The 10,455-nt window shown below is 43.3% G+C and overlaps 1 protein-coding gene across 1 annotated transcript in view; it reads right to left on the bottom strand.

Annotated features, from left to right (window-relative positions):
- Positions 1–651: 651 nt before the first annotated feature.
- PLA2R1 (phospholipase A2 receptor 1) overlaps positions 652–10,455 on the bottom strand; it is a 144,610-nt gene continuing 134,806 nt past the window's right edge. Inside the window, exon 31 of the mRNA XM_030916996.1 lies at positions 652–719. The gene's annotated coding sequence lies outside the window, so the exon portion shown is untranslated. The remainder of the gene's footprint in view (positions 720–10,455) is intronic.

The following is a 10,455-nucleotide window of genomic DNA, read 5'->3' as shown; positions in this document are numbered from 1 at the left end:
CTGGCTGACATAGTGAAAACCCGTCTCTATTAAAAATAATACGAAAATTAGCCGGGTGCTTTGGCGGGCACCTGTAATCCTAGGTACTCAGGAGGCTGAGGCAGGAGAATTGCTTGAACCCAAGAGACAGAGGTTGCAGTGAACTGAGATCCCGCCACTGCACTCCAGCCTGGGTGACAGAGCGAGACTACATCTCAAAAAAAAAAAAAAAAAAAAAAAAAAAAGACTGGTTTTAAGAGGGAGGAGTCAACAGTATGTAACATCTTGAAGAAACTAAATAAAATATTGTCTTAAAAATGGAAAAACATTAATAAACTTTAGCAACTAGAAGATCACTGGAGGCCTTTATGGGGGCAGTATCAACAGTAGAAGAGGAGCAACCAGGTTGTAGAGGTTCAAGGAATAAATAGTAGCAGATTACATTGAATGTATACTTACTACATTCCAGACACTGTGCTTAGGACTTTGCATACAACACTGAAAAGTTATGATTATCCCTAATTTAAGATAATAATTAGAGACTTGCAAAGTCTAAGTGACTTGTACTATGTCATAAAGCTAAGTAAGTGGTCCTAGCAGAATTTGAACACAGGTTGACCGTCTCAAAAACTGAGCTCTTAAATAATATGCGCTAAGGTCTCCCAGCGTGAGGTTAGTGGAGACAGTGACTGAGTGTAGACAATGACTCTTCTGAGTAGCCAGGAAACCAGGTAGCTTACCTATGGATAAGAACAGAAAAAAAAAGGGAAATGGGAAATTGTAGACTTAAGGGAACTTCCCCCCCATTCCCTCCTCCCGTCTTTTTTAAAAGATGTGCATGAATTGAGCATTGTTATACAGTGAAGGAACTGAGGCAGGAAAGAGAGAGCATTTGAGGCAATTCTGCAAGAGAGGTGATAACTGATAGGAAGATTGCCAATGATCTATAGCACAGATGGGAAATTCAGCCTTAAGCAGGAGAAGGCTGCCTCCTCCACCACAAGGAGGAAAGTGGTAAGACTGGAAACTGTACAGAGAAGTATGTAGGTTTTATGTGCAGGGGAGGAAGGGAACACATGGAAGAGTTCAAATGCAGGTTACTTATTTTCCCTGTGGAGTGGGAGACAAGGCCATTGCTTAGAGAGTGTGCAGGCTGGGGAGGAGATGGGATAGTCAGACTTGACAGGTATATTACTAAACTTGAAACAGTAGCTGTGGGGAATGAGAACTGTAGCTTACTTGGGACTGGTTAGAAGCCATAAACTACTAATGACACCAACCTTCATGGTATAGGATGTTTTTCCCCCAATGATGCCTGCCAGCTTGTACCTAAGAACCAAACAGGTGGATTGAAAGAACGTTAGGATGTTATACAGCATAGAGAAGCAACTGTTAGAAGAAAAGGAGGCAAGGGAGTTGAAGACTGCAAGAAAGGTGGAAGGAGCTGATGGACTAGAGAAAATTGGGGTATCAATGGTCTGGAAGCCTTAACTGAAATTACTGGTTTGGCAGATGTAGGGGGAGTAGGAGAGTGAGGAAGCTTAAAGAAGAGAAGGGAGTTGAATCCAGGCATTTTTGCATGTCCCCCACCCCACACCTTGGAAGGGGAACGGTTATCTCCCATTCTCCCAGTGACCATCCTTCTAAACTCTTCCTTTTATGGCAGGACTGGAAACTGGAAAGCTACATTTCCCAGACTCCCTTTGTCAGTGGAGTTTCAGTTTAGAATCTACTGACTAGGGGACACTTGTATGAGATTTGCAAGGTAATAAAGGAGAAGTCATTTTTCTCCAGCTGCAGCTAGAGGCAAGCTCATGAGCACTGGCAGATGGCAGATATCTGGGAAGACCTCCTTCAGATTTCCAGGCATGCTCCTGAGAATCACTTTGGTGCTGCAGAGCGGAGATCCTCAGTAGTAGTTTCTGCAACCCACGCAACCCTAAATTTCTTGAATTGCAACAGTGGCTTCTCAGATCTTTGCTCCCTTGGACCTTCCAGACTGTATAATCTTCTAATTTTCCATATTAAATTTATTTTACTTGATATATTTAGAGAACTGTTTCCCTAATATAACCTTGGCTAATATATCCTCCCAATTTTTCAATTAAGCTGGATCATGAGCTTTTCCATGATCACATTCATCAGTCAGGATGATCGCATTTCTATCAGTCAGTATTTTTAGTTGCCAGCAACAGAAAATAAATATAGCTAATTGAAAAACAAAAGAAATTTAATGAAAGGATTTCAGAAAGCTTGCAGAATTGCTGGAAAGGGTGGAGAACCAGGCAGTGAGAATGAATCTAGGGAAAGTGGGACACAAGCAAAATCATGCCATAGAACCAGGGCAGCAACTGCCACTGTTGAACTCAGAGGCTGCGTGTCCCTATTTTTTTTTTTCTTTTTTTCTTTTTTTTTTTTTTTTTGAGACGGAGTCTCGCTCTGTCACCCAGGCTGGAGTGCAGTGGCCGGATCTCAGCTCACTGCAAGCTCCGCCTCCCGGGTTCACGCCATTCTCCTGCCTCAGCCTCCCGAGTAGCTGGGACTACAGGCGCCGGCCACCTCAGCCCGGCTAGTTTTTTGTAGTTTTTAGTAGAGACGGGGTTTCACCGTGTTAGCCAGGATGGTCTCGATCTCCTGCCCTCGTGATCCGCCCGTCTCGGCCTCCCAAAGTGCTGGGATTATAGGTTTGAGCCACCGCGCCCGGCCATTTTTTTTTTTTTTCAAGACAGAGTCTCACTCTGTTGCCCAGGTTGGAGTACAGTGGTGCTACCTCAGCTAACTGCAACCTCCGCCTCCTGGGTTCAAGCAATTCTCCTGCCTCAGCCTCCCAAGTAGCTGGGATTACGGGTACACGCCACCACGCCCAGCTGATTTTTGTATTTTTTTAGTAGAGATGAGGTTTCACCATGTTGGCCAGGCTGGTCTCAAACTCCTGACCTCTTGATCTGCCCGCCTTAGCCTCCCAAAGTGTTGGGATTACAGGTGTGAGCCACTGCTCCGGGCCCCTGAGTGTCCCTCATTGAGAAAGCCAAGCTGTGCCCCTGTGCCCTAGACTTAAAGATGACAGGGAAAGTGAGCATCTGATCTTTCAGCTTTTAGAGTCATAGCTGTGACTCATAAGATGGGGAACCTCAAACAAGAGATTCAAATGCTGGGAAGCCTCACAACTGGTAAATGTCTACTCTGACATGCAGTTTGTATACGTGTGTGTATCTGTGTGTGTGTGTCATAGTTTGTACCTTTTGTTTTCTTTGCCAAACCCTCCAAATGCTCATTGTCCCCACTAAGTCTCCTTATCCTTTAAGATTCCGCTTCCTCCCTGAAACCTTCCCAGCTGGAAGTGTCTGCCTCCTGCTCTGAACTCCCAATGCAATTTTTATTATTTGACCTTATTAAATCCTCACTTGATTTGTATTGATATTTGCGTTAAAAATATTAAGTTCTAGCATATTTAAGGTTGAATGAACATTAAAGGTCATCTACTCCGATGCCCAGCAGCTCATCAGCTCATTGAAGTCATGACCTGTCTTCTCCATGTTTGAACACCCCACAGTTTTGGGCGTAACACTTGCTTATGATAAACACCTTTAAATATTAACTTGTATTAAAGGAGCCCCTCCAGGATTTGCTTGTCCTCATTTCCCTGTCTGTTCCCGACACTTCCCTCCACCACCACCCGCTTCTCCTTACTCTCACAACCACTTATTGTAATCCAGACAGTCCTTTCTACCGATCACAACTCTTTCAACCAATTGCCAATCAGGAAATTTTTAGATCTACCTGGAAGCCCCGCCACCCTGCTTTGAGTTGTTCCACCCTCCAGATAGAACCAATATTAATTGATGTATTATGTCTCCCTACAATGAACAAAGGCAAGCTGTGCACCGACCACCTTGGGCATGTCATCCGGCTCTCCTGAAGGCTGTGTCACAGAAGCGTCCTTAACCTTGGCGAAATAAACTTTCTAAATTGCTTGAGACCCGTCTCAGATATTTCGGGGTCCCCATCTTCCTCACTGCTTTATTGAACAGTGGTCACTTTCTGCTGCTCGGCCTCCGCTTCCTAGCCTGTTTGGGGAAATCATCGGGGTTAGGGCTGTGAGGCAGGCAGGACCCGGGGGAAGGTAGTAAGGGCCATTTCCCTCCCACATTCCCTCCTCTCCTTCCCTGCTGGAGAGCTGGCATGTGACCTGCGCCCTGTCAGTCAGAGGTTTCAGCCTGGGACAGTCAGAAACCGTTTCTGGAGGTGGAAGCAGTGCTGTCTCATGGCCGAGAGAGAAGCATCAGCCCTGGCGAGCTCCCCCTGCAGGCAGCATCGTGGTGGCATTCGCACCAAAGGCTCCTGTGGCCGGCGTGGGCTTGTAGCAGCTCTGAGCTGCCTGCCTCACTTGGTTGCCTCTTGTTTTCTGAGCCTGGTTCTCCAGCTCTGGCTCTGTGTGAGCAAGACCATATTCCATCAGTAAATCCTGTTTCAGCTTAGATGAGCCAGAGTTGGGTGTTCTGTGATTTGCTCCTAAGATCCCTGGCTGGCACATTTTCTTCTTCCATCTCCTAAATGAGAGTATTCCCAGTGGTTCTTTTCCTGGCTCTTTTTTTCCCCGCCATCCACACTCTTTTAGCCAGAAAGTTAATCTATTTTCTGGGTATCAGTTATCACCTTTGCACCAATTTCCCCCAAATCTTTTCCCAGGTTCCACCTCTCTCCTGTGAGCTGGTTTAATCTCACATTTCCAAGGCACTTCCCATGCATGTCCTCTGATGCATGAAAATCAATAAGACTAAAACTCATACTCACCAGTTTTCATCTTGCTGATACACCTACTTCTCCAAATTTCTGTCTTCCTTGCTGGACACCCAGACTTTAAATTTTTAAAATCTACTCTGCCTTTTACATCCCCAAACAAACAGTACCAAGTTTTGTTTATGTTTTCCTGCCCAGTAACTCTTACATTCTTCTTTTCTCATGTACTGTCACTACTTTGTTCTTGCCTGAACAATTGCAGTACGCTCTTTTCTGAGCGCCTGCTTCTAGCTGTCCCCCTGGGTCAACTTGACAACATGTGGTCAGTGTAATTTTGCTAAAACACAGTTCTAGTCATGTCACCCTCCCACCTGCCCCTCCACACACCTTCAATGCCTCAGGGTAAGGTGAAACCCCACCTTTACCTTCCACAACCAAATCCTAAACTATTTCTCCTTTATTTATCTTGTATGTAGAATTTTATTTTATTTATTTATTTATTTATTTTTTGAGACGGAGTCTCGCTCTGCCGCCCAGGCTGGAGTGCTGTGGCCGGAACTCAGCTCACTGCAAGCTCCGCCTCCCGGGTTCACGCCATTCTCCTGCCTCAGCCTCCCGAGTAGCTGGGACTACAGGCGCCCGCCACCTCGCCCGGCTAGTTTTTTGCATTTTTTAGTAGAGACGGGGTTTCACCGTGTTAGCCAGGATGGTCTCGATCTCCTGACCTCAGTGATCCGCCCGTCTCGGCCTCCCAAAGTGCTGGGATTACAGGCTTGAGCCACCGCGCCCGGCCTGTAGAATTTTATAAAACACCTTATGATCCCTGATCATGTCCCATACTTTCCCACCTTCATGCCTATGTTCAGGGTATTTTCTTTACCTGGAGTGTCTTTCTCTCAGTTCAACCCAAGTCGCAACTCAGGTGCCATCTCCTCCAAAATGTCCTCCTCCTTGTCACCTTGTTTACAACCTTTAAAATGCATATGAATCACTTAAGCATCTTGTTAAAATGCAGATTCTGATTTATACGTCTCGTCTCGGTTAAGGTCTGAGAGTCTATTAATACATTTCTAACAAGTTCCTGAGTGATGCTGCAGGTCCCTGGACACACCTCGGGTTGTGAGGCCCTAAGGTGAGGCATGCTCTATTATTAAACCACAGGGCAAGACAGCAGGGCAGGAACTATGTGGTATTCACTTACAATATTCTACAATGTTTACAGTACCCATTTAGCCTTCTTGAACACAGGGATTGGGCTTCATTCATCAGTATTTTTGTTGAATACAGTGACTTGATCAGTTTATCTTAATTGAATATGCTTCTGACATCACCTCCTTTTCTTTCCCACCACATGGTTTTGCTTACTTCTTAGTTTAACTGGATTTTACATGGATAAATATCTGGGAGAAGGAGATGCCCTACACATGATCCACTATAGGTGAGGATGGCCCAACATGTTGAAGATAGTGCTAATTTAATTATTGTTATAGCCAGGGTTCTCAGTTGTAAAAAATGGAATGCACTATAGTTCAGGCAGAAAAGTAATTTATAAAAGTATACTCAGTAGCTCACAGGATTGTAGAGAGGGTCAGAGACAACACAGCAAAAGCAAAGCACAGATTATGCGGGAGCACTACATGGCCAGACCTTATGGACATAGATTCTGCAGCTCACCGTGAACTAGAAGGTAGTCCTGGAAACTTTGCTACTGCTGCTTCTGAAAGCTGTATGTGGCTGCCACCAACCTCATTAGAATGCATTCTGTATGGGGCCTACTTCTGTATGTTTGTGTTAGTTTTCAGTATATAACAAATTACCACAAACTTAGTTGCCTAAAACCACAGAAATTTATTCTCTCACAATTCTGAAGGTCAGAAGTTCAAAATCAGGTATCACTGGGTTGAAATCAAGGTGTTGGCAGGGTTGTGCTCTCTCTCTGGAGGCTCTGGAGGAGAACCCATTTCTTCCTTTCCAGCTTCTGGTGTCTACCAGCATTCTTTGCTTTGTGGCTGCATAACCAGAATCTTCAGGGCCAACATCTTCAAATCCCTCTCTGGCCCATCTTTATATAACTTCCTCATTTGCATGCAAGTTGAATCTCCCTCTGCCTCCCTCTTTTAAGGATACATGTGATTGCATGTGAGTCCCACCTGGATAATGCAGGATAATTTCCTCATCTCAACATCCTTAACTGAATCCCATCTGCAAAGACTTTGCCACATAAGGTAACATTCAGATTCCAGGGATTAGGATCTGATATCTGTAGCGACTACTCTTCAGCCTAGGACAATGTTGTTTGCTTCTGAATCAAAGTCTCACTTGTATAGATCTCACTGGTGGAGCCCATGTCCCATGCCTGCTCCTGAGCTGCAAGGGAGGCTGGGAAGTAGCTTCATGTCAGAACAGGTGTTCAAAGATGAAAGCAGCCAAAATGAATCTCAAATATCAAGTAAAATAGTCTTCAAAGATTCATAAAAATGAAATTCTATGTAATAGACCAGCCAGAATCTTTAAACTGAAAGAAGTTACCTATTGCTGAATGCTTTAGGCACCAAATGTCAAGCCATGCAAGTATTGCTAAGGAAAGACCACCCACCTAGAAAACAATTTTCTTTTACTCTGGGATGGGGGTGGAGGTGGTAGTGGTGAAAACAAAAACAAAAACAAAAACCAAACAAATGAAAAAAACAAAGTAAAAACATGAGAAATGGATTTAGGGTCCTGTTCTTTTTTTGCTCCCAGGAAATATCTGTTCCAGACTCCAGTATGGACAATTCGACTAGATCCTATATTTTGTTAAGAATAACATTTGGTTGTATGTCATGGTACATCCCATTTCCTATCTGGTCTGAGGCATATTACTCCTGTGGTGCCCCACATTGTCCAATACATTTATGGCAATAGGGACTTGGGCAATACAATGTGGACAACTTCTGTTTCCTCAACACTCTGATATGTGATTTTCAAACAAACCAAAATGATCCTTCTTGTATCTGTCCCCTTTCCCTGATACACATGTATTTCTCCACTGTCAGCAATGAATTTTCCAGCTCCTCTCACCTGCATACCTGTTAAAAATAATGGTGCTAACTCTTGTTTTCCAAGTCAGTCTGTTATAAAAAAAATCAAATAATCAATTAGGATCTTGCATGCCTTAATTGTGTTACAGCAATGGTAGGCATCTTACAGGCTGCACAGTGTCCGCATTATTTCTCCATCGTAGGTGTGTGTATGTGTGTATTGACAAGGGGGAGAGAGCCATGTAAAAGAAGACTGATATTAGCATTTAGAGCAACTACGTAGATGTCAATATAAATACATTTTGTGCTCTTATGTATAAATAATCTTCTGAGAACATTGTTTTTATTGTTGACACTTTCCTGCAGGTTTCTGAGACACACTTGAAATTCAATCTGTTCCCTTGAGCATTTTTGTGAATTTGGCAGCATAATAAAAACTTTCTTTTAGAAGGCCTGGAATCAAAGCAAAAAAAAAAAAAAAAAAAAAAAAGAAGTTGTGGAAAAATATGATTTTTTCTTTAACCTTGGAGGTTTTCTATTTCTTTGTTGAGAGATTTTGTTCGGGAAGGGACTGTAGTAATATGATCTGATTGACAAGGATCCCAGCTTCCCCAAACATTAGCTGAAAATTTGGGGCAAATTCCTGACCCTTTCTGGTGCTCCGTTTCTCATTACAAGATGAGAATAATAACCAGGTCACCTTCTTATTTTTCAGCACCAGTTACTTTCCCCTTTCTTAGATGTGATTGGCATTTTTAGAAAAGTATATTTTAGTGCTTGTCTCTCCCTTGGGTTCTAGAGTGGTTTTGTGTACGTGAAACACTGACAAAATGCCCGTCTTTCTTTTGTCCCTGAATCCCTGATTTGATGCGACCTTTTTGGTGGGGGGAGGAAGGATGAAGGAGAGCTGGAGAGGTTCTGGAAGCTTTACTCTATGAATTAATACTTCTGCTTCAGCATCATGTTGGTATTTGATCAAACATAAAAAGCTTCAAGCTTTTAATGTCCTGCTGACACCAGTATCAACAAAGCACTGAAGCGGAAGCTTTCTGGCAGCTGATTAGAGGGAAACTTTATTTCACTAGCTTTAAGACTAAGTATACCTTTTAGGAGATCTTTCTCAAGGATAAGCTGCCTCGTGTATTATAAATCAAATTCAAGAGATTTAATAAAGAACCCTTGATAATTTGGTAATATATTATCACTGTGTTTTGGAAAGGCGATAAATGACTGCTTTTTATAGTGTAATTTAAAATAATAATATGGATTACAGTTGTGTTCAGTCATGAAAGTATAATTTAGCAATTTTGGCTTATAATAACCCTTTTTTAAGTGTCCACTCTTATTTTAGATTAAGAATGGCTTACTTGGGAATGATTTATTATGCTTGCTCTCAGAGTCTAGTAGGGCTGAACATGTGTTTAATTAGAATTTTATGTTGTTGTGTTGGAAAAGCTTCCCACGAAAATGAAATGGAAAGCTGGGGAAAAAAAGATGGCTAAATAGTGAGCCATTCCAATATCAAAAGCATGTTCCATGTTTGCAAACTTGCTGTATCAGTAGGGGCTCTCCAGGAAATGGGTGGCTCACTCGAAGTGGTCACTGGAGAGAGTTTACTAAAGGGACTACTGTATCTATAAAGGTGTGAAAAGGTTAAAGGCAGTAACAAGGGATGATGAACTACCCCTTCCCCTGCCAGCTCCATGCAGCAGAGCGCCTTTACCACCCTAGGCCTGAAGAGGCAGTGTGTTTGCTGTTCCTGGACCTGGAAAACACTGAAGCTATGGAGAGGAGCAGGTGAAAGGGCACTGTGTCCCCAGTGGAGGAATGTGGCCAGTGCTAGGTTCCAGCAAGGCAAGGAGGGAGCCAAGGGGGACCCAAACCTCCAAACTTTCTTAATTTCCATCTTCAAATCTCCTTTCCCAGCCCCATGCTGGGCTGGACCCAACCGAGACTAGAGGGCAAGGACACCAAGGGACATCATCTGAGGCACACAGCAGGGTGAAGAAGGGTGGAGTGTAGCTTTGAAGGAATAGCCAGCATCCATACAGGACTGGAAGTGAGGAAGAGTGAATAAAACTGATGCTAAAAGACTTGGCATTTGTATTTGATATACATGTGATCAGTTGGAATCTAAACTCAATGATCTTCTAGTCCCCTTTTTCTACTTTCCAGTTATTACTAGTGAAAAAAGACTCTTCTAAAGTTCTTTTTTTAACCTGCGATTAGGTGACTTGCAGGGCTGTTTGTTTATATCTTTGATCAGGTTGGATGCAAATCACTAGCTTTTCATAAGAATGCATCAGTCTCTAGAAACATGAAGCAAAACAGAAGCAACCCAGTTCTTACTACTATCCAGGGCCATAGGAGGAAGTTTGGCCATTCCTAAGATCCATCAGTAAAATCAAGTGGGGAACTTTGCATTTAATTGTTTGTCAGGCATTTTGTGTATCCTCTGGGGTTCCTGATTCTCCCTTCTGTACTCCCTTCTTTTAACTCCGCACTTCAGAACTCTCCTTGGGGCTTCTTTCCTATTCCACAGACCTATTTGGGTACCAGAGCATAACTGCAACTGTATCTCACCTTCCCAGGTATCTGATTCAGGTGAGAAGCCTCTTTCCCTTTCTCTGATTTTATGGTCTGATAGCATAGACTCTTTCATTATCCCTGTTCTACCATGACCCACATTCCTCTTAACCTCCTCCTTTCTTGCAGT

This window comes from Rhinopithecus roxellana, chromosome 14 (assembly GCF_007565055.1).
Source record: "Rhinopithecus roxellana isolate Shanxi Qingling chromosome 14, ASM756505v1, whole genome shotgun sequence".
In the NCBI taxonomy this organism is placed as follows: Eukaryota; Metazoa; Chordata; class Mammalia; order Primates; family Cercopithecidae; genus Rhinopithecus; species Rhinopithecus roxellana.
This window is presented reverse-complemented; position numbering and strand designations above follow the sequence as displayed.